Here is a 24,389-nt window from a genome sequence, read left to right on the forward strand (position 1 = left end):
TCACTGTCGTCGCCCACATGAGCATTGAAGTCCCCCAGTAGCACAATGCAGTCCCCAGTCTGAGCACCCCTCAGTACCTCTCCCAGGGACTCCAAGAAGGCTGGATACTCTATACTGCTATTTGGCCCGTCGGCACAAACAACAGCAAGAGCCCTCTCCCCAATCCGAAGGCACAGAGAGGCAACCCTCTCGTTCACTGGGGTAAACTCCAACACATGGCGGCTCAGCTGGGGAGCTATAAGCAAGCCCACATCTGCCCGCCACCGCTCACCACGGGCGACTCCAGAGAAGTGGAAAGTCCAGCCCCTCTCGAGGAGCTGGGTTCCAGAGCCCAGGCTGTGCGTGGAGGTGAGCCCGACTATCTCTAGCCGGTACCTCTCAACCTCCCGCACAAGCTCAGGCTCTTTCCCCCCAGCGAAGTGACATTCCATGTCCCAACAGCCAGCCGCTGTGTCCGGGGATCAGGTCGTCGAGGCCCCTGCCTTCGACTGCCACCCATTCCACACTGCACCAAACCCCTACTGCTACCTCTGTGGGTGGTGAACTCACAGGAGGTTGGGCCCACGTCACCTCTTCGGTCTGAGCCCGGCCGGGCCCCATGGGCAAAGGCCCGGCCACCAAGCGCTCACATACGAGCCCCAACCCTGGGCCTGGCTCCAGGGTGGGGCCCCGGCTGCGTCCTACCGGGCGACGTCACGGTCCTGGATTTTTTCTCCATAGGGGTTTTTTGGTGAACTGCTCTTGGTCTGGCCTGTCACCTAGGACCTGTCTGCCTTGGGAAACCCTAACAGGGGCATAATGCCCCCGACAACATAGCTCCTAGGATCATTCAAGCACACAAACCCCTCCACCTCAATAAGGTGGCAGTTCTAGGAGGGGCAGCCAACAGGTATCAGCAGGCCAGGCATGCTGCAGCTCGGGCAGTTGCAGAGGCAAAAACTCGGAACTGGGAGGAGTTCGGGGAGGCCATGGAGAAGGACTATCGGTCGGCCTCGAAGAAATTCTGGCAAACCGTCCGGTGCCTCAGGAGGGGGAAGCAGTACTCTGCCAACACTGTTTACAGTGCGGGTGGGGAGCTGTTGACCTCGACTGGGGACATTGTCGGGTGGTGGAAGGAATACTTTGAGGATCTCCTCAATCCCACCGTCATGTCTTCCACTGAGGAGACTGAGGCTGATGACTCAGAGGTGGACTCGTCCATTAATCAAATCAAATCAAATCAAATCAAGTTTATTTGTACAGCTCTTTTAACAATAAACATTGTCGCAAAGCAGCTTTACAGAATTTGAACAACTTAAAACATGAGCTAATTTTATCCCTAATCTATCCCCAATGAGCAAGCCTGTGGCGACGGTGGCAAGGAAAAACTCCCTCAGACGACATGAGGAAGAAACCTCGAGAGGAACCAGACTCAAAAGGGAACCCATCCTCATTTGGGCAACAACAGACAGCCTGACTATAATATTAACAGTTTTAACAGGTATAACCCTCAACTGTCCTCATGGGGCTGTCCTTCACAGGAGTGGGGCGATAAAACTCCGACCAGACACAGGGCACCAGGATGGATCAAGCAGGTCCGAGGGGCAGAAGAGGCCAGCATCTCAATCCCAGGATCAACATGTAACTCAGAGGGACAGATGGGGGGGGAGGGGGAAGAGAGAGAGAGAGAGAGAAAGAAAACACGTTGTTAGGTATGCCCTAAAAATGACAAGTATTAAATCTGTGTGGTAGGCTCGCAGAGACGAGAGTCTTTACATCAGGCATAACACACAATGGCATGTTAATATGGTAAAAAATATATCATGACCTGCTCTGGCTGGATGCTTGATTGGGTGATGGGAGCACACTCCTCAGCAATGATGAGATGCAGATGGGACCCTTAGGCCTGGCCAAGACAATTCAGTTACATTTCACTGGGTCTGGGACATGCGACAGAATGTCTGACGGCCGATTCCCTGCAGGCTACGATAGCCAGTCGAGGTCCCCACCATCTCCACCAAAAGATTTCCTGTTGACTCCATGTAACTCAGAGGGACAGATTTGGGGTGGGGGGGAGAGAAAGAAAAACACAGGTGGTTAGGTATGCCCAATGTCACCTGAATAAGTAGGAACAGTATACATATTGCACCGAGTACAAGCAGGGACTCCGGCAACTAACTATGACAGCATAACTAAAAGGAGAGAGCCAGAAGGTAACACAGGCATGAGGGAGCCCCGGGACATAAAGCAGCCAGCCACTACACTGTCAACAAACTCGAGTGAGCAAGCTAGTGGGGACTGACAGCATCCATACATCCCAGTTTACCAAAACACTCTATGTCTGAGGACCCTCCAGATCTACTCCTTTACCTCATAAACACCATTAACACAAGGCCTGACTAAACAGATATGTTTTCAGCCTAGACTTAAATGCTGAGACTGTGTCTGATTCCCGAACATTACTTGGAAGGCTGTTCCATAACAGTGGGGCTTTGTAAGAAAAGGCTCTGCCCCCTGATGTAGCCTTCACTATACGAGGTACCAGCAGATAGCCTGCACCTTTTGATCGAAGTAGGCGTGGCAGGTCATAGAGGAGCAGAAGTTCACTCAGGTACTGTGGTGCGAGACCATTTAGTGCTTTAAAGGTCAATAGTAGTATTTTATAATCAATACAAAATTTGATTGGGAGCCAATGCAGTGAGAATAAGACAGGCGTGATGTGGTCATATTTTCTAGTTCTAGTAAGGACTCTTGCTGCGGCATTTTGAACTAACTGGAGCTTGTTTATGCACTTATTGGAACATCCAGACAGTAAGGCATTACAATAATCCAACCTGGAGGTAACAAAAGCATGAACTAGTTTTTCTGCATCATGCAATGACATTAAATTTCTTATCTTTGCAATATTTCTGAGATGAAAGAAAGCTATCCGGGTGATGTTATCAATGTGAGTTTCGAATGAAAGACTGGGGTCAATAATCACTCCGAGGTCTTTTACTGCTGCACATGAAGAAACAGAAAGGCCATCCAGAGTTACTGTGTAATCAGAAAACTTACTTCTAGCTGTATGTGGTCCTAGCACAAGTACTTCAGTCTTGTCAGAGTTAAGCAGAAGGAAATTTATAAGCATCAAGTGTCTAATGTCCTTAACACATTCCTCAATTTTATTAAGCTGGTGTCTCTCATCAGGTTTTGCAGAGACATACAACTGTGTGTCATCAGCATAACAGTGGAAACTAATACAATGTTTACGAATAATATCGCCCAGAGGTAACATATATCGAGAAAAAAGCAGTGGACCCAAGACAGAACCTTGTGGAACACCAAACTTTACCTCGGTACGTCTAGAAATATCACCATTTATATCAACATACTGATAACGATCAGTTAGATAAGACCTGAGCCAGGAGAGGGCCATTCCCTTAACTCCCACAACATTTTCTAGTCTATCCAGAAGAATGGAATGATCAATGGTATCAAATGCTGCACTAAGGGCAAGCAACACAAGTAGCGAGACACAGCCCTGATCAGACGCCAACAGTAGGTCGTTTACTACTTTAACCAGTGCTGTCTCTGTGCTATGATGAGGTCTAAATCCTGACTGATACATTTCATGGATGTTATTCCTATGTAAATATGAGCATAACTGCTGTGCCACAGCTTTTTCAAGGATCTTGGAGATAAAGGGGAGGTTTGATATTGGCCGATAATTGGACAGCTGACAGGGATCAAGGTCAAGTTTTTTAATCAGGGGTTTGATAACTGCTAGTTTAAAGGATTTGGGTACATAGCCAATCATAAGAGAAGAATTTATTATTTTTAGAAGCGGTTCAATTACTCCAGGCATTATCTGTTTGAATAGATGTGTTGGTAAGGGATCTAGTACGCAAGTTGAGGCTTTTGATGTAGAGATTAATGAAAGTAATTCAGTTTCTTTTAGGGGAGTAAAACATTCTAACTGATGATCTGATACAGTTATATTGTTAACTACAAGGTCACTTTCATTGTCTAACCTTAAATTAGTAGTTTGAATTTTTTGTTGGATATTCTCAATTTTGTCATTAAAAAAATTCATGAAGTCGTTGCTACTACATACTGCAGGTGTGCATGTGTTGATAGTGGACTTATTCCTGGTTAATTTTGCTACAGTATTAAATAGGAATCGAGGATTATTTTTGTTATCTTCTATTAGGGAGGAGAAATATGTTGATCTCGCAGCACTAAGAGCTTTTCTATACTTCAGGAAGCTCTCCTTCCAAGCTAATTTGAACACTACCAATTTTGTTTGACGCCATTTACGTTCCAATTTTCGAGTGGTCTGTTTTAATGTGCGAGTGTCATCATTATACCAGGGTGCTAATTTTTTGTCTCTGACCATTTTCCTTTTTAGAGGAGCTACATTATCTAAAGTATGGCGGAATGTTGACTCTAAGCATTCAGTTGCCTGATCAAGTTCTGCAGGGGCTGACAGTGACCCAATCAAAGTTGACAGCTCTGGGAGATCATTTATAAAGCTCTGTGCAGTAGTTGACATGAAAGTACGTTTAATACAGTAGCGTGGTGAGGTGCATATATTATTACTCAGACATATTTTGAATGAGATGAGACAATGATCTGAGATAACTTCAGACTGTGGAAGTATGACTATATTGTCTACGTTTAATCTGAATGTTAGTATTAGATCAAGGGTGTGACCACCATTATGGGTCGGTCCTATGACATTCTGCTTAATCCCGACTGAATCTAAGATGGACACAAACGCTGTTTTTAAAGGGTCTTCTGGGTTATCGAAGTGAATATTAAAATCTCCGACAACTAAAGCTTTGTCTAAGGAAATAACCAGATCTGAGATAAAATCTGCAAATTCAGAAAGAAACTCAGAATATGGCCCCGGGGGCCTGTAAATAATAAGCAATGGAATTAACTGGGTAGACTTATTTTTCAAGGCTACATACATTATATGAGTATGAAGAACTTCAAATGTATTAAATTTATAACCAGGTTTGTGTGTTACACCTAGATAATCGTTATAAATAACCGCGACGCCTCCTCCTCTGCCACTTAGACGAGGCTGGTGTATATAACTGTATCCAGGAGGACTCGCTTCATTTAATGCTATATATTCATTTGGCTTAATCCATGTTTCTGTTAAACACAGTACATTAAACTCCTGATCAGTAATGAGTTCATTAACCATTAGCGCTTTAGATGTAAGAGATCTAATATTTAATAGCCCCACCTTTAGATCAAAGGTGCTGGCAGCAGCTGTACAGTCAGTCTGATCTAATTTTATATTGATTAGGTTACTGGAACAAACTCTCTGAAAATTTCTACCTTTTTGTTGAGCTCGGGGAACAGACACAGTCTCGATGTAGTGGGCCCTGAGTGACGACTCTGTGCAGCTAGCAGACAGTCGGTTTAGCCTGTTTGTCTGCTCCCTGGCCTTGGCTCTGGATTGTCAGAAATTAACTAGGCCTGTTCTGAGACTATGACCTATGCTGCAGGAAATGAGAGCAGCACCTTCCCGAGTGGGATGGATACCGTCCCGCCCTAACAGGCCAGCAGTGCCCTCAAAATTAGCCGAATTATCTATAAAGCCCACACTGTTTTCAGAGCACCACCTGGACAGCCAGCAGTTCAGCGACCATAACCTGCTGTAAGCTACATCGCCACGCCGCATTGGGATGGGGCCAGAGCATACTACAGCATCGGACATCGCCTTCACTAATTTAAACACCTCTACAAAGTTAGTCTTAGTAACCTCAGACTGACGAAGGCGTATATCATTAGCTCCTGCATGGATAACTATCTTTGAGAACCTGTGCTTGCCTAGGACCCTAAGATTACCTGCTATGTCCGGCGCCCTGGCTCCCGGTATACACCTGACTAAAGCTGCTGGTGCCCCTAAAGGCTGAGCTAATTTCACGTGCCGTATGATAGAGTCCCCTATAACCAGAGCTCTTTCAGGTTTCTCAGTGGGTGCATCACTAAGGAGAGCAAACCTGTTCGGCACGTGACGCGGAGAGGAGTGGTGCTCCCGTGGGCGAGCCTCAGCGGTAGCTTTGGCTCTACGCTTATGCCGCCGAGCCGTCACCCATTCGCCCCGCTGTAAGGGCTCTAATGCCGGAGTTGGGGGATTGCTAACTCCACCTAGGGCGTCCAGACTTTCCCTAACAGAAACTACACTGTTCTCACGCTCACTAACCTGCTCTAAAGCCTGGACACGCGCTTCTAGCACTGAAATCTTCTCCGTCAGAGAGCTAACTAATCTGCACTTATCACAAGTAAAGCTAATAGAGCTATCGCTAGTGACGGAGGAAGAATGACTAAACATCCTGCACTCAGCACACTGAACAGGCTGAAGGGGTGCCATGATGAAAAGATTCATGTACCTTAAATGAAGATCTGTTTATATTAAAGCAGATCAGATGGCCTCCGCTTGTGGACTTTACACAGGAGGAGAGAAAAAGAAAGCTTCCGGTCTCAGCGTTCTTCCAAAAAAAGAAAGAGAAAAAAACAGGAAAAAAAAAACGGAAAAAGGAAAGCGAAAGTGAAAAGTACAAAAATGAAAGCGACAGTATAATAAAAATGAAGAGGATACTGGAAATTTATTTACAGAAAAAAAGTTAAAAAAGGATTAGTAATTAACGCCGGCACTCGCGGGAAAAAGGACTCGGTGCGAACAACTCAGGAAACAGGAAGTGCATAAACCAGGAAGTGCGTAAACCATTACCCAAGCCGAAGTCACTGAGGTGGTTTGCAAGCTCCTCGGTGGCAGGGCACCGGGGGTGGATGAGATCCGCCCTGAGTATCTCAAGTCTCTGGATGTTGTGGGGCTGTCTTGGTTGACACACCTCTGCAACATCGCGTGGCGGTCGGGGACAGTGCCTCTTGAGTGGCAGACTGGGGTGGTGGTCCCTCTTTTTAAGAAAGGGGACCGGAGAGTGTGCTCCAATTATAGGGGAATCACACTTCTCAGCCTCCCAGGGAAAGTTTACTCCAGGGTACTGGAGAGGAGAATTCGACCAATAGTCGAACTCGGATCCAGGAGGAACAATGTGGTTTTCGTCCTGGTCGCGGAACACTGGACCAGCTCTATACCCTTCATAGGGTGCTCGAGGGTTCATGGGAGTTTGCCCAACCAGTCCACATGTGCTTTGTGGATCTGGAGAAGGCATTCAACCGTGTCCCCCGTGGTATTCTGTGGGGGGTGCTTTGGGAGTATGGGGTTCGGGGCTCTTTGCTAAGGGCTGTCCGGTCCCTGTACAAACGGAGCAGGAGTCTGGTTCGCATTGCCGGCAGTAAGTCAGACCTGTTCCCAGTGCATGTTGGACTCCGGCAGGGCTGCCCTTTGTCACCGGTTCTGTTCATAATTTTTATGGACAGAATTTCTAGGCGCAGCCAGGGGCCGGAAGGAATCCTTTTTGGGAACCACAGGATTTCATCTCTGCTTTTTGCGGATGATGTTGTCCTGTTGGCTTCTTCAAACCAGGACCTTCAGCATGCACTGGGGCGGTTTGCAGTCGAGTGTGAAGCGGCTGGGATGAGAATCAGCACCTCCAAGTCCGAGGCCATGGGTCTCGACCGGAAAAGGGTGGCTTGCCCTCTCCAGGTTGGTGGAGAAGTCCTACCTCAAGTGGAGGAGTTTAAGTATCTCGGGATCTTGTTCACGAGTGAGGGAAGGATGGAGCGTGAGATCGACAGGCAGATCGGTGCAGCCTCCGCAGTGATGCGGTCGCTTTACCGGTCCGTCGTGGTGAAGAAGGAGCTGAGCCAAAAGGCGAAGCTCTCAATTTACCGGTCGATATACGTTCCGACTCTCACCTATGGTCATGAGCTTTGGGTAATGACAGAAAGAACAAGATCGCGGATACAAGTGGCTGAAATGAGTTTCCTTCGCAGGGTGGCTGGGTGCTCCCTTAGAGATAGGGTGAGAAGCACAGTCACTCGGGAGGAGCTCGGAGTAGAGCCGCTGCTCCTCCACATCGAGAGGAATCAGCTGAGGTGGCTCGGGCATCTTTTTCGGATGCCTCCTGGACGCCTCCCTGGGGAGGTGTTCCAGGCATGTCCCCCCGGGAGGAGGCCCCGGGGAAGACCCAGGACACGCTGGAGGGACTATGTCTCTCGGCTGGCCTGGGAACGCCTCGGTGTTCTTCCCAAGGAGCTGGCCGAGGTGTCTGGGGAAAGGGAAGTTTGGGCTTCCATGCTTAGACTGCTGCCTCCGCGACCCGGTCCCGGATAAGTGGAAGAAGACGACGAAGACGATTAACTGTGAACACAATTCACCGTGCCATCCGCCATTGCCAGCTAAAACTCTATAGTTCAAAGAAGAAGCCGTATCTAAACATGATCCAGAAGCGCAGATGTCTTCTCTGGACCAAGGTTCATTTAAAATGGACTGTGGCAAAGTGGAAAACTGTTCTGTGGTCAGACGAATCAAAATTTGAAGTTCTTTATGGAAATCAGGGACGCCGTGTCATTCGGACTAAAGAGGAGAAGGACGACCCAAGTTGTTATCAGCGCTCAGTTCAGAAGCCTGCATCTCTGATGGTATGGGGTTGCATTAGTGCATGTGGCATGGGCAGCTTACACATCTGGAAAGACACCATCAATGCTGAAAGGTATATCCAGGTTCTAGAGCAACATATGCTCCCATCCAGACAACGTCTCTTTCAGGGAAGACCTTGCATTTTCCAATATGACAATGCCAAACCACATACTGCATTAATTACAGCATCATGGCTGCGTAGAAGAAGGGTCCGGGTACTGAACTGGCCAGCCTGCAGTCCAGATCTTTCACCCATAGAAAAGATTTGGTGCATCATAATACGGAAGATACGACAAAAAAGACCTAAGACAGTTGAGCAACTAGAATCCTACATTAGACAAGAATGGGTTAACATTCCTATCCCTAAACTTGAGCAACTTGTCTCCTCAGTCCCCAGACATTTACAGACTGTTGTAAAGAGAAAAGGGGATGTCTCACAGTGGTAAACATGGCCTTGTCCCAACTTTTTTGAGATGTGTTGTTGTTGTAGGGACAGTCACATCTCGTCTAAGAACTACAGATCCCATCAACCAATTTCCACGATGACCTACGTCACGCCTAGGCAGGATCACCTACGTCACTTCCTCCATGACTCTATAAGTGACCCAGAAACTTCCAACTCAGCCTCTTTGGTGCTGTGAATCTCGCCACGGACCGGAGCGTTCCACAGACATAAAGAGGCCCGCTCACCAGAACATCTAAAACCAAGACGTCTGCTTTGCAAGAAAGAATTCAGCGTGCTTTCATTTACCACTGGCCACGGTAAACTTCCAAAATCGCGCGATCTAACTCAGATTGAGTTACAACTGGTTTCCTTTCATTTGTTCATTAAGTAACATTACGACTGCAGCCCAAAGCAGTTAATTTAAAGTTAGAAGTGACCGGATTCCTTCTGACTAAAGCGCTGTGCACATTGTTTGATCAGAGACTTTTCCTCACGAACGCTGAAGTTCAGACCAAGAATTCTCTGCTTTTCCATGGAAGCGACCCATGTGCTCCAGTGAACTCCAGAAGTTTCGGAACATCTCAGCATAATCTTGCATATAAGCAAGATACTGGAAGTAAGACTGGCATTTTGGGCAAAACTAGTCTTAGGAATTAGCTTTATGAAGTAGTGTGAATTTAAACTCAGGAACGGTTTAATTGTGCACACTGTAGACACTCAGGGTGTTGAATTGATCATTGTTCTATTTTTGTTCTCTCAATTGTTAATAGATAGGCTGTTGCATGCTTTGCTATCCTTTCTAACATCCTTTAATTTCATTATTACACATATTTTGACCTCATCAAGATTTCAGTGGATTTAGTAACGTTATAAGCTAGTGGAATTAGCTGCTATGGCTAATTCTTTTGTCTCATTAGCATCCAGGGCTAATTCTATTGTCTCAAGGGACCACGAGGTTGTCACCCTCCCCAACACACACACACACCTTAGATAACATTCCAAGCCCTGATTCATTTCAACCTTTACAGCGCATTTTCCCGTGCTCACATTCAAACCCTTTTTGTCTCCTCCTTCCCATACTGCGCAGTCATGTACGGGACACACACACACACACACACACACACACACACACACACACCCCTTTGCTCTCTCTCTCCCCTCGCACACACACACACACACAGACACACGCACACATATACACACACACACATATGTATTGCTGATCATATTTGAATGTATTCAACTGCTATTACTCATTTTTTTCCATTGTTATAATAAATTCAATTATTCTGAAAACTGAGATTGTCTGTTTTTGCTGATATCCTTGAAGTCATCCAATCTCAAAGAATTCCAAGGTGTATGAGTGCTATTGGCTGTAGTTTGGTAAGTGATACATTATTGCTGCATTGGTAGTGATCATAATAATTTGGAATATACCATAATTTAGCTGTTTTGATAATTTATTATTAAGCACCAAAATTAAAGGTATTATTACTGAGACTGATTTAATGAGACTGATTTAATGAGATTGATCACTTAGGACCAATCACACCCACATTGTCATGAAATTTAAAATCACCTAATTTTTCTCTTTAAATGATACATTTTCTCAGTTTAAACATTTGATATGTCATCTATGTTCTATTCTGAATAAAATATGGAATTTTGAACCTTCCACATCATTGCATTCCGTTTTTATTTACAATTTGTACTTTGTCCCAACTTTTTTGGAATCGGGGTTGTATTATTACCTACAAAATGACAATATTTATGTTTCATATTTGCCTCAGTTGTTAGGGTTTTGAACCTGGTTCACTGGTGTGATAATCCAGCAAACCCCCACTAGGCCACCAGGGGGATGAATCAAATGCTGAGGCGTGAGGTGAAAGTAGAAAAAGTATCAAAAGGTTTATTTACAATATTTACACTATTTACAATCTAAGGCAAAAACAAAAGTATAATCCAAATGCTCAGAAGATAACCAGGAAAAAAACAAAAGTTCAAAGAAACAAAGAGCCAAAAAACCAGAAAAGAAGAGGCAAAAATACAAATGCTCAGAGGATCCAAAATGGTAAACACAAAGTCTAAAAAGTCCAAAAGAAAGCAAAGTACAAAAACCACAAAGACACGGGCGAGGAAATCGGAACAGAGGTAACTGGAGCTAAACATAACAGCACAAAGACTCCGTGACAAGAGGACTGAACTCAGGGGTATAAATACACAAACTAATTAAGGACAGGGCGGGGCAGGAAACAGGCAATAAGACAAAAACAAAACACAGAACACAGTGGTGACCTCTAGAGGCCCAAAACAAACATGGTCAGAAAAGGAAATAACAGTGGCCTCTAGAAGCCAAAACAGTCCCAGTCCTAACAGGACCCCCCCGCCCCTCAGGAGCGTCTCCTGATGTTCCCAGGATGATCAGGATGGGCCGAATGGAAGTCCCGACAAAGTTCTTTATTGAGTATGTCCCAAGCTGGGACCCAGCAGCGCTCCTCAGGGCCATAGCCCTCCCAGTCCACAAGATATTGGAGGCCCCCGCGAACCCGGCAGGAGTCCAGCAGGCGGTGCACGGTGAACACAGTCTGACCCTGGAAGATGCGGGGGGGCAGGGGGTTCCTAGGGGCAGGGGCATACGTGGACGTCAGTACAGGCCGCAACAGGGAAACATGGAATGTGGGGTTGATCCTTAGCATGCGTGGTAACTAGAGCCAGTAGGAGACAGGGTTAACTCTGCGTACAACCTTGAAGGGGCCAATGTAGCAAGGAGCAAGCTTGCGGTTCTCCACCCGCAGCGGAAGGTCCTTGGTGGACAGCCAAACCCGCTGCCCAGGGTGGAAAGTGTGGGCAGGTCTCCTATGTCGGTTGGCCTGAGTCTGGTTGGTACTGGAGGTCTGGATGAGTGTCCTCCTGACCTTGCTCCAGGTCTTGCGACACTGTCTCATGTAATGGTTGACCGAGGGCACCCCAGCGTCCTCCTCCTGGTCCGGGAACAGAGGTGGCTGGAACCCGAATTGGCATTGGAACGGTGACAGCTTGATGGCCGATGACTGCAGGGTGTTGTGGGTGTACTCTGCCCATGGCAGCCAGGTGCTCCACGATGTCGGGTTATCCATAGCCAGGCCTCGCAGGGTGGTTTCCAGGTCTTGGTTGAGCCTCTCCGTCTGGCCATTGGACTGGGGGTGGAACCCAGAGGAGAGGCTGGCAGTGGCCCCGATGCTCTTGCAGAAGCCATGCCATACTCGCGAGGAGAACTGGGGACCCCGGTCAGAGACGATGTCCTGAGGGAGACCAAAAACTAGGAAGACATGAGTGAACAACAATTTAGCAGTGTCAAGGGCAGAGGGGAGTTTGCACAGTGGAATAAAGTGGCAGGCCTTGGAGAATCTGTCCACTATGACCAATATGACAGTGTTAACTTGAGACTCAGGGAGACCCGTGATGACGTCGACCGCCACGTGGGACCAGGGACGCCGGGGAATAGGCAGAGGATGCAGGAGACCCTGGGGACACTGTCGCGGGTTCTTGGTTCTGGTGCAGACCTCACAGGACAGGACGAATGACCTCACTTCCTTCTCCATGTTAGGCCACCAGAAGCGTCTTTTCAGGAAGTCCAGGGTCCTCCGAGCTCCCGGGTGGGCGGTGAGAGGGGAAGAGTGACCCCACTGGAGAACCTTGGCCCGGGCTTGACAAGGGATGTACAGGAGGCCCGGTGGCCCCGTCCCAGGATCAGGGTACTCAAGGTTCTTATGGTCCGTCCACACCAGGAATGGATGTTGCGCTCCCTCCAGCCAGTGCCTCCACTCCTCAAGGGCTCGTTTGACTGCTAGCAGTTCCCGATCCCCCACATCATAGTGGGACTCCGCAGGGCTCAGGCGGTGGGAGAAGTAAGCGCAGGGGTGCAGCTTCCCTTCTGAGCGTTGAGAGAGCACCGCGCCGACACCACTGTCCGAGGCGTCCACCTCCACAATGAATGGTTGGGAGGTGTCCGGGAGAACCAGAATGGGTGCCATGCGAAAGCAGTGTTTTAGGTCATTAAACGCCTCTTCCGCCTGAGGGGACCAGACAAAGAAGCCACCAGTCCTTTTGGTGAGGTCCGACATAGGTGCAGCTATGGAACTGAAGTTCCTGATGAACTTGCGGTAGAAGTTAGCGAATCCTAAGAACCGCTGAACCTCCTTAACGGACTTGGGAGTAGGCCAGTCCCGGACGGCCAGGGTCTTGGCTGGGTCCATCTGGAGTTGCCCCGTTTGTACGATAAATCCCAGGAAGGAGACCTCAGGGACATGAAACTCACATTTCTGGGCTTTAGCAAACAGATTATTCTGCAAGAGTATCTGGAGGACTTGGCAGACATGGTGGCAGTGCTCCTGTAAGGTCTTGGAGAATATAAGAATGTCATCGAAGTAGACGAAAACGTATAGATTAATCATATCCCTCAAGATGTCATTGATAAGGGCCTGAAAAACAGCTGGTGCATTGGTGAGTCCGAAGGGCATCACCTGGTACTCGTAGTGCCCTGACGGGGTGTTAAAGGCGGTCTTCCACTCGTCTCCCTGTCGGATACGGACGAGGTGATATGCGTTCCGTAAGTCCAACTTGGTGAAGATGGTGGCGCCTTGGAGCAGGTCGAATGCTGTGGACATCAGCGGAAGGGGATAGCGGTTGTGCACGGTGATCTTGTTCAGGCCCCTATAATCAATACATGGCCGGAGACCCCCATCCTTCTTGCCGACAAAGAAGAAGCCGGCACCACCGGGTGAGGTGGAGGGTTGAATGAACCCAGAGGCCAAGGCTTCCTTGATGCACTCCTCCATGGCCTTGCGTTCTGGCTGAGAGAGGGAGAACAGACGGCCCCGAGGAGGAGTAGTCCCAGGGAGCAAGTCGATGGCACAGTCGTAGGCACGGTGCGGAGGAAGAATGGCAGCCCTGCTCTTGCTGAAGATCTCCTTGAGATCCCAGTACTCTGTGGGAACTTGAGATAACTCGGTGAGATCAGGGGGCTCGGCAGGAGACACAGGAGAGCTAAAGAGCAGACAAGAGGCATGGTATGCAGGGCCCCATTCCACAACCTGGCTTGTAACCCAGTCTATACGAGGGTTGTGGCGGGTAAGCCAAGGAAGACCTAGAATAACTGGGAACTCAGGTGAAGGAATCAGGTGCAGGGATATTTCTTCCTTGTGACCTTGAGACTGGAGGAAGACTGGAGAAGTAACTTGGGTGACTCTTCCATCACCTAATGCTTGGCCATCGAGGGCAGACACAGACAGTGGGACTTCAAGAGGCGCAGTCGGGACATTGATGCTTTGGGCGAAGTGGATATCCATAAAGTTTCCAGCCGCCCCTGAGTCTAACAAGGTTTGACAAGAGTGGACGGACTCACCCCAGGAGATGGAGACCGGGATGTAGATTCCTTGGCCAGGGAGTCTGGGAGAGAGGGTAGGCCCCATCATAACCCTCCCTCGGCTGGACGGGGCGGTCCTTTTCCCGAGAGTTTGGGACATGATGCTCGGAAGTGACCAGACTTGCCACAGTAGATGCAGCACTTGTCCCTCCTTCTGCGCTCCCTCTCAGATGCGGAGAGGCGAATATGACCCACTTGCATGGGTTCTGGACAGTCACTGCCGGAGGTAGACGGGCTCCAGGTAGAGGGGGGCCAGGGAGGCTCAGTACTTGGCAGCGTTCTCTAATTCTGTTGTCCAGACGAGTAGAATGTGAGATCAGTGTTTCGAGGTCACTTGGGCATCCGATAGAAGCCAGACCGTCTTTGATGGGGTCAGACAGACCATGGTGGAAGGCTGACCAATCCACTTACTGCTGCAAGCGTCCAGAACAAGATGGCATAGTCTGCGACGCTTCCCCCTTGCCGGATGGATATGAGCTTTCTGGCTGCGTCTTTACTGATGTCTGCTTGATCGAAGACACGCAGCATCTCCTCAGTAAACAGCTGGAAATCAGAGCACTCAGGTCCCTGTCTCTGCCAGATAGCAGTAGCCCAGGCTCGCACCTTACCAGCTAACAAGGTTATCACAAAGGCAATCTTGCGGCGATACGTAGTGTAGGTGGTAGGCTGAAGCTCAAAGGTGAGTTGACACTGGGTAAGGAACTCTCGACACTCACTGTGCTTGCCGTCATACCTCTGTGGTGCAGGAAGGCTGGGTTCGCGAGGTGAAGAAGGCAGCATGGCAGGAGGCACTGGAGCAGGAGCAGATGGTGGAGCAGGAGTAGAATCAGGCGGAGGAGATGGGGGCAGAGAAGTCAGCTGTGCCAGGGTTTTCCCAATCTGCTGAAGCAGTACCTTGTGGCGAGCAAGGGTCTCACATTGGCTTGTGAGAGTCCGTCCATGAGTGTCCATGGTGGATTAACGCAGCCGTCATTCCCTGAAGGTTGGCCAGGTAGACAGATGAAGAAGCCTCTGCTGAGTCAGTCAGGACGGAGTCTTTCTGTTAGGGTTTTGCTGGGATTCGAACCTGGTTTGCTGGTGTGATAATTCAGCAAACCCCCACTAGGCCACCAGGGGGATGAATCAAATGCTGAGGTGTGAGGCGAAAGTAGAAAAAGTATCAAAAGGTTTATTTACAATATTTACACTATTTACAATCCAAGTCAAAAACAAAAGTATAATCCAAACGCTCAGAAGATAACCAGGGAAAAAAACAAAAGTTCAAAGAAACAAAGAGCCAAAAAACCAGAAAAGAAGAGGCAAAAATACAAACGCTCAGAGGATCCAAAATGGTAAACACAAAGTCCAAAAAGTCCAAAAGAAAGCAAAGTACAAAAACCACAAAGACACGGGCGAGGAAATCGGAACAGAGGTAACTGGAGCTAAACATAACAGCACAAAGACTCCGTGACAAGAGGATTGAACTCAGGGGTATAAATACACAAACTAATTAAGGACAGGGCAGGGCAGGAAACAGGCAATAAGACAAAAACAAAACACAGAACACAGTGGTGACCTCTAGAGGCCCAAAACAAACATGGCCAGAAAAGGAAATAACAGTGGCCCCTAGAGGCCAAAACAGTCCCAGTCCTAACATCAGTGAAATTTAGGGTGTTAAGAAAGCACCACTGCTTATTCTTTGCTTTAAATCATGTATCATTGAATAATAATGATGAACTGGAAACATTTATTAATTCATTTTGGCTCACTGAATAAGAAAAAAGTGTTGCACTCAGATTCATGAAGCATCTCTACTTTAGGAATATTATAGCAAACTGCTTTAAACAATAATAAAATGTTTTTCATTACCGCTGTACTCAGGTGAACTGCCAATCACTGCTATCGCATAATTCATGTCCTGAAGACAGTCATATCTTTCAATAATGGTGAACTCATTCAATTGTGAAAAATCAACTGGGTCTGCAAACGGAGGAAGTCGGCTGATTTGCTGCATGGTGGTGTAATCTGCAAAGATTATTTCATTCCCATCCAGAGTAAATAATTATTGAGATTCATTTACAGAGTCACTGCATGTGATCAGACGAGTGAACTTGTACACAACTGGAGAAGGGAAAAAAACACATTTAAAAATCAGGTTTATGGCTTAAAAACTTAAATGTGATAAAGTGTTATAGTTATTCTATTCTATTCTATTTTTCACTACTTACACTCAGCGTTCACTGGCAGAATCATTGCAATGACAAGAATCACACAGAGCTTCATTGTGTTCGACTCCACTTTACAGTAATGTGTTCAACCTGTCAGAGTCTTCACCTCATACACACACACACACACACATACAGAGAGAGAGAGAGAGAGAGATCAGATATACTTCCTTATACACCAACCAATCACACTCTGTTTCCTGTATCTACGAGAACATACTGTAGGTTCCAGGGAAAATTAACCCTCATCACTTTTCACATTTGCTTTGTCCTTGTTGAAGAAGTGTTTTAAAACCTTGAAACTTCATTCACTTGAATTAATTTTGGCTTAATTACCACAAAACATGAAAGGCCACATTCTCAGCTGTACCCAGGTAATGGTCTGACTTTCACCCAAACTCCAACAAACTGAATTATTCATAATGACTAAGAACACAGTTAAAGCCCCAGTAACACATAATGCTTTAATGAACAATCATTCTTCTCAAGCTCTTTTACTCAAGAGTCTATTTTAAATCACCCCCAGCTGCAAGATGCACTGTTATGTGCCAATAAAATCCAATCAAATCTTGGAAAATAACTAACAAAGTAACCTATTTTACTCAGGCTAATAGTCAGCAGTATCATCACTGTGAAGACGTCAAGATTCAAGATTCAGAATTCAAGAGAGCTTTATTGTCAATACGTCCATATAAAAGTATACAGTGCATTAAAACAGTGTTTCCTTCAAACTCCCAACAGGGCATTTAACAAAACAGGGTATATAAATACCTCTATCTACAGCTATCTCAGGAAACATGTAGCTATCGAAACATCTATCTATTTAAACATATGGCTATCTAAGTACAATAAACAACATACAGTGCTCAGCATAAATGAGTACATCCCCTTTGAAAAGTAACATTTTAAACAATATCTCAATGAACACAAACAATTTCCAAAATGTTGAAAAGACAAAGTTTAATATAACATCTGTTTAACTTATAATGGGAAAGTAAGGTTAATAATATAAACTTAGATTACACATTTTTCAGTTTTACTCAAATTAGGGTGGTGCAAAAATGAGTACACCCCACAACAAAAACTACTACATCTAGTACTTTGTATGGCCTCCATGATTTTCAATGACAGCACCAAGTCTTCTAGGCATGGAATGAACAAGTTGGCAACATTTTGTAACATCAATCTTTTTCCATTCTTTAACAATGACCTCTTTTAGTGACTGGATGCTGGATGGAGAGTGATGCTCAACTTGTCTCTTCAGAATTCCCCATAGGTGTTCGATGGGGTTCAGATCAGGAGACATACTTGGCCACTGAATCACTTTCACCCTGTTCTTCTTCAGAAATCCAACAGTGGCCTTAGATGTGTGTTTAGTCATGTTGGAAAAGTGCACGACAACCAAGGGCACGGAGTGATGGTAGCATCTTCTCTTTCAGAATAGAGCAATACATCTGTGAATTCATGATGCCATCAATGAAATGCAGCTCCCCGACACTAGCAGCACTCATGCAGCCCCACATAAGGACACTGCCACCACCATGTTTCACTGTAGGCACCATGCATTTTTCTTTGTATTCCTCACCTTTGCGACACCATGCAGTTTTGAAGCCATCAGTTACAAAAACATTTATCTTGGTCTCATCACTCCAGAGTATAGAGTCCCAGTAGTCTTCATCTTTGTCAGCATGGGCCCTGGCAAACTCTAGGAGGGCTTTTTTTGTGCCTGGGCTTTAGGAGAGGCTTCTTTCATGGACAGCATCCATGCATGCCATTCCTCTTCAGTGTATGCCGTATTGTGTCACAGGAAATAGTCACCCCAGTTTGGCTTTCTACTTCTTTAGATAACTGCAGTGAACTTGCATGCCGATTTTCTTCAACCCTTCTCATCAGAAGATGCTCCTGTTGAGGTGTTAACTTCCGTGGATGACCTGGACATCTCTGTGAGATGGTTGCAGTTCCATCTTTCTTAAATTTTTGTATCACGTTTGCTACAGTATTCTGACTGATAAGTAAAGCTTTGCTGATCTTCTTGTAGCCTTCACTTTTGTGGTGTAAAGAAATTATTTTCTTTGGGGAATTCTGAAGAGACAAGTTGAGCATCACTCTCCATCCAGCATCCAGTCACTAAAAGAGGTCATTGTTGAAGAATGGAAAAGAATTGATGTTGCAAAATGTCGCCAACTTGTTCATTCCATGCCTAGAAGACTTGGTGCTGTCATTAAAAATCATGGAGGCCATACAAAATACTAGATGGAGTAGTTTTTGTTGTGGGGTGTACTCATTTTTGCACCACCCTAATTTGAGTAAAACTGAAAAATGAGTAATCTAAGTTTATATTATTAACCTTACTTTCCCGTTATAAGTTAAACAGATGTTATATTAAACTTTGTCTTTTCAACATTTTGGAAATTGTTTGTGTTCATTGAGATATTGTTTAAAATGTTACTTTTCAAAGGGGGTGTATTCATTTACACTGAGCACTGTAAGCTCCATGTAGTGACAAATGATCATCTTCATTGTGTAGCCATGTCCTAAAGGTTAGAGGAGCAGCTCATTTCATTATCTCTAGCTGCTTTATCCTGTTCTACAGGGTCGCAGGCAAGCTGGAGCCTATCCCAGCTGACTACGGGCGAAAGGCGGGGTTCACCCTGGACAAGTCGCCAGGTCATCACAGGGCTGACACATAGACAACCATTCACACTCACTTTAGAGTCACCAGTTAACCTAACCTGCATGTCTTTTGGGGAAACCAGAGCACCCGGAGAAAACCCACACGGACAACATGCAAACTCCACACAGAAAGGCCCTCACCGGCCACGGGGCTCGAACCCAGACCTCCTTGCTGTAAGGCAACAGCACTAACCACTACACCACCGTGCTGCCCTAGAGAAGCAGCTTTGGGACCAAAATGTCACTGGTTTGATTCCTTAGACCAGCAGGAATGGCTGAAGTCTCCTCTCATCGCCTGTAGCCGCTTTATCCTTCTACAGGGTCGCAGGCAAGCTGGAGCCTATCCCAGCTGACTAGGGGTGAAAGGCAGGGTTCACCCTGGACAAGTTGCCAGGTCATCACAGGGCTGACACATAGACACAGACACCCATTCACACCTACGGTCAATTTAGAGTCACCAGTTAACCTAACCTGCATGTCTTTGGACTGTGGGGGAAACCAGAGCAAACCCACATGGACAATATGCAAACTCCACACAGAAAGGCCCTCACCAGCCACGGGGCTCAAACCCGGACCTTCTTGTTGTGAGGCAACAGCACTAACCACTACACCACCGTGCTGCCCTAGAGAAGCAGCTTTGGGGCCAAAATGTCACTGGTTTGATTCCTTAGACCAGTAGGAATGGCTGAAGCGCTCTTGAGAAAGGTACCTAAAGCCTCACTCACAACCCGCCATACGGGCTGTCTACGGTAAAATATTTGGCAAAACTGTGCTTGAGACTTGCGTGGCACTTGCGTGTGTTCAGTGCCGTAGAAGGTCGCAGACTGCCCGTGGAGACTTTTGGTCCTGTACATGGAAATTCTACGGGTCTTGCAACAGATCAAGAACGCATACACTACGTACGGGACCTATACTCCTTTTGTACACCTGAACCAAGTCAGCAGCGCGGCTAGTAGAGGCTTTTTGCGATGACAGTAAGACGCACGAGTGACGCACGGTCATTGTATAAGTGATGTGCCTCAGAAATACTACACAAGTATTCTGCACTTGCTATTTGTGCGGCGCGCAAGACAGAAGTACATGTCACTTTCTACCCCTATGTGTGGCGACCTGCACGCAGCGCACGCGACCTGCACGCAACACGAGGGTCAAGACTCTGAGTATATATATTGGGGAGGAACCAAAGAACCGATCATGTAATGTGTAGCATTGTAGAAAGGAAGAAGACCACATCATTTGCTGTTTTTATTTGAGTGTATGTTAATTTACCATGCACATGTCAAATAATAAAACATGAGTATAAGGGAATAACACATTTTATTACATTGTAAAAAATCCCAACTAAATAGCCCAACAGTTTGAGCACTGAAACACACTTTGACTCTGAGCTGCTGTCCTGCTCCTGCTGAGTGGTGGGACGGGGTGTCGGGATGTCCTCGTCCTCATCACTGAGCATGGCACAATGACCTGACAGCGATGATGGGATTGCAGTGTCCTCACTTCTGGGTGTCGTTAGCTGAAACATACATGAAAATCAGCATCTATAATATTAATCACATAAGCATATAGATACTGAAATGAATGTTTAAAGCATGTGTATTTACCTGTGGAAATCCCTCTGGCAGGCTGCTGTGCCTTCTGCCGGCTTGAAGGCAAACTTCTCCCTGTCCATGCAGAGCTCACCGGTGCTGCTACCATCATCATCATCATCAAATTCTTCCTCCTCCTCCCCCTCTGCTGTTTCAGGCTGGGTTACTTCACTTTTGCTCGCTTCTTCTTGGGTCCCATTTTCTAAACTTTACACTGAAATTTTTTTAATTTTTCCCACAAAATATCCAATGTTCTTCAGTCAAAAGACAGACGCAGAATGCTGCAGACACACTGGTTTTATACCCACTCCTGGCATCACACGCAAGTTATGAGTGATTGTAACGTGCTAATCACATGCGTCACACACGCTTCACAAGTGCGGCCTGAACTCGTAGCGCAGGAAACTGGTAAAATGCAAGTCACACACACTCCACACTCACTGAACACACACACTGATCACACGCGTCAGATATACGCTTTCCATGGGCTAACGGCGCAATTTTTCCCACGCCTCGAGGAAGTCAGGCGTGCAGCCTGTACTTGACAAGTACTTTGCCTGGACTCCTCCCCCAAACTTTCCCCCGGGTTCACCGCGACCCTGCGGCACGGCTTCGAGCTACCAAACCCTGCGACCCGTGCGTGTCCAAAAGACTTACGGCGGGTTGTGAGTGAGGCTTAACCCCCAATTGCTCCCCAGGCTGCCCATTGCTGTGGGTGTCTCAGAGTCCTGTTATCCTATCCTGCTCTGCATAAGAGCATCTGCTAAATGCCTGTAATGTAATTTTCAAAATTGTTAATAAATAAGCAAATAGAATGAAATACTTTGAGTAAGAATCAGGACCACTGAGACACAATAATGACAGAATGTTTGTCTTATTCATTTTATTTCTTTTATTTTTATTTGAGTTTGGATGAACATGCTTGAGAAGCAATGGCAGCTCATCCATAGGGGCAGGTGATGCAGAGCCACCGTTTCTTGCTAGGTGGTGTATGCAGTCACTTACACTTGTGGTGTAAGTGGTCGCCCCCAGAGCACCAAGGCAGCCCCATGATATTTAGGCATGTGTAAAGAAATGTTGTAAAGCTAAGATGCTTTCAAAACTAATTAAATTAAACATTTTTAAATAAAGAGCAATAAATAAATAAAGTCAATATTTTTGGTGTAATAACCCAGTAGTAGGGCTGGGAGTTGATACTACAAAGAACTGATTCCTCAAGTCCAGCCATTTAGAGTTTGAGAGTCAACCTCAAAGCTCTGGAATTTATTCCAGAGAGTAACACTGTACTAGTCTGATATAGGCTAATTTATCACTTTATGTCATTAGCTATTACTTAGCTGCACCTAGAGTATGCTGCCAATACTTTTTTTGGACAGATCTGTCTTCTCTAATGCTAATTCACAATATTAGTTCAAAGCCATTCCATGCACATTTGGTATCAATTTCATACTTATTTCTTGGTCAAAAATGTGGTAATATTAAAAGTACTGTTCAAGTTTAGAAAATAACACAATATGACTATATTTTGAAACCTTTTCCCATTGTTTCCCAAACTTATGCCATCCATCCATCCATTATCTATGCCACTTACCCGTCAGGGTCACGGGGGAAGCTGGAGTTAACCCCAGCTGACTTCAGGTGAGAGGTGAGGGGTTCACCCTGGGCAGGTCACCAATCTATCACATGACTACACACAGAGGAACAACCATCACACTCACATTCACACATATGGGGGATTTAGAGGAGCCAGTTGACTGAATCCACTTGTCTTTGGACAGTGGGAGGAAACGGGAGTACCTGGAGGAAACCCACACAGACATGAGGAGAACATGCAACTCCACACAGAAAGACCCCAGTCAATTGGCATATTCGATCCCAGAACCTTCTTGCTGAGAGGTGACAGTAATAATCACTGCACCATCATGCTGCCCCTAACTCATTCCCAGGAACTGAATGAGTGTATGACACATTGGGGTGAGTTTGCCAAGTTGGGGATCCATCATGGTATAAAGTACATTGTGTCTCTCCCATTTGATAGTCTGGTCATTGCATGTAAATTTATATTTCAAAAGAGGCGTATGGGATACATAGAGTGTGAGAGAGATCTAGGAGGAAGATCTGGATGGAGAGACTGTTCCATCTAGTCTTGATGGAAGACTTGATCTCTCTCCAATACAATACCATTGGCATCCTATGCCTGCATCTCTGTCCATTCCAATTCACTGACTCTGTAGGTTCTTTACCCCATTTTTTACTTTGAGTACTTTCTATTTTTATTTGTGCTTTGTATAATAAGCTATTTTTCTATGTTATCACAAAAAATAGTTTTCTAGTTGATGTTTTATTATGTACAGGTTTTCTGACAACTGTATGTGTTTACCAGGATGGCTGAGTGGTTAAGGTGTTGGACTTAAGATCCAATGAATGTGGGTTCAAACCCCACTCCAGGTAAAATTACATTTTGGGCAGCACTACTGGTGTAGTGGTTAGCACTGTCGCCTCACAACAAGAAGGTTCTGGGTTCAAGCCCAGCAGCCGGCGAGGGCCTTTCTGTGTGGAGTTTGCATGTTCTCCCCATGTCTTTGTGGGTTTCCTCCGGGTGCTCCGGTTTCCCCCACAGTCCAAAGACATGCAGTTAGGTTAATATGGGGCAGCCTTGGGCTGAAGTGCCCTTGAGCAAGGTACCTAAGCCCTGACTGCTCCCCGGGCGCTGTAGTGTGGCTGCCCACTGCTCTGGGTGTGTGTGTGTGTGTGTGTTCACTGCTTCAGATGGGTTAAATGCAGAGGATGAATTTCACTCTGCTTGAAGTGTGCATGTGACAAATAAAGGTTTCTTCTTCTATATCGCAAAGGTAACAGCTTGCATGTCAATAGCTAACCGAACTTTTTTCTGAAAGGGACTTTTGCATTATTAGTGTTAGAACCCACTAATCCTTTTTTAACTTTTTTCTACAAATAAATTTCCAGTATCCTCTTCATTTTTATTGTACTGTCGTTTTCCTTTTTGTACTTTTCACTTTCGCTTTCTTTTTCCGTTTTTTTTTCCTGGTTTTTCTCTTTCTTTTTTCAGAAGAACGCCGAGACCGGAAGCTTTCTTTTTTCTCCTCCTGTGTAAAGACCACAAGTGGAGGCCATCCACATCGGATCTGCTTTAATATCAACAGACCTTCGTTTAAGGTACGTGAATCTTTTCATCATGGCACACCTTCAGCCTGTTCAGTGTGCTGAGTGCAGGATGTTTAGTCATTCTTCCTCTGTCGCTAGCGATAGCTTTATTAACTTTATTTGTGATAAGTGCAGATTAGTTAGCTCTCTGAAGGAGAAGATTACAGTGCTAGAAGCGCATGTCCAGGCTTTAGAGAAGGTCAGTGAGCGTGAGAACAGTGTAGTTTCTGTAGGGGAAAGTCTGGATGCCCTAGGTGGAGTTAGTAATCCCCCAACTCCGGCATTAGAGCCCTTACAGCGGGGCGAATGGGTGACGGCTCGGCGACATAAGCGTAGAGCCAAAGCTACCGCTGAGGCTCGCCCACGGGAGCACCACTCCTCT

At 46.2% G+C, this 24,389-nt stretch overlaps 1 non-coding gene and 1 pseudogene across 1 annotated transcript; one reads left to right on the forward strand and one right to left on the reverse strand.

Annotated features, from left to right (window-relative positions):
• Positions 1-16,638, reverse strand: part of LOC132892379 (H-2 class II histocompatibility antigen, A-U alpha chain-like) — a 32,993-nt pseudogene extending 16,355 nt beyond the window's left edge.
• A 6,582-nt stretch (positions 16,639-23,220) lies between these two features.
• On the forward strand, positions 23,221-23,293 carry trnal-uaa (transfer RNA leucine (anticodon UAA)). Its single transcript has one exon. It is a non-coding gene; the product is annotated as a tRNA-Leu (tRNA).
• The last annotated feature ends 1,096 nt before the right edge of the window (positions 23,294-24,389 follow it).

This window comes from Neoarius graeffei, chromosome 10 (genome assembly GCF_027579695.1).
Source record: "Neoarius graeffei isolate fNeoGra1 chromosome 10, fNeoGra1.pri, whole genome shotgun sequence".
In the NCBI taxonomy this organism is placed as follows: Eukaryota; Metazoa; Chordata; class Actinopteri; order Siluriformes; family Ariidae; genus Neoarius; species Neoarius graeffei.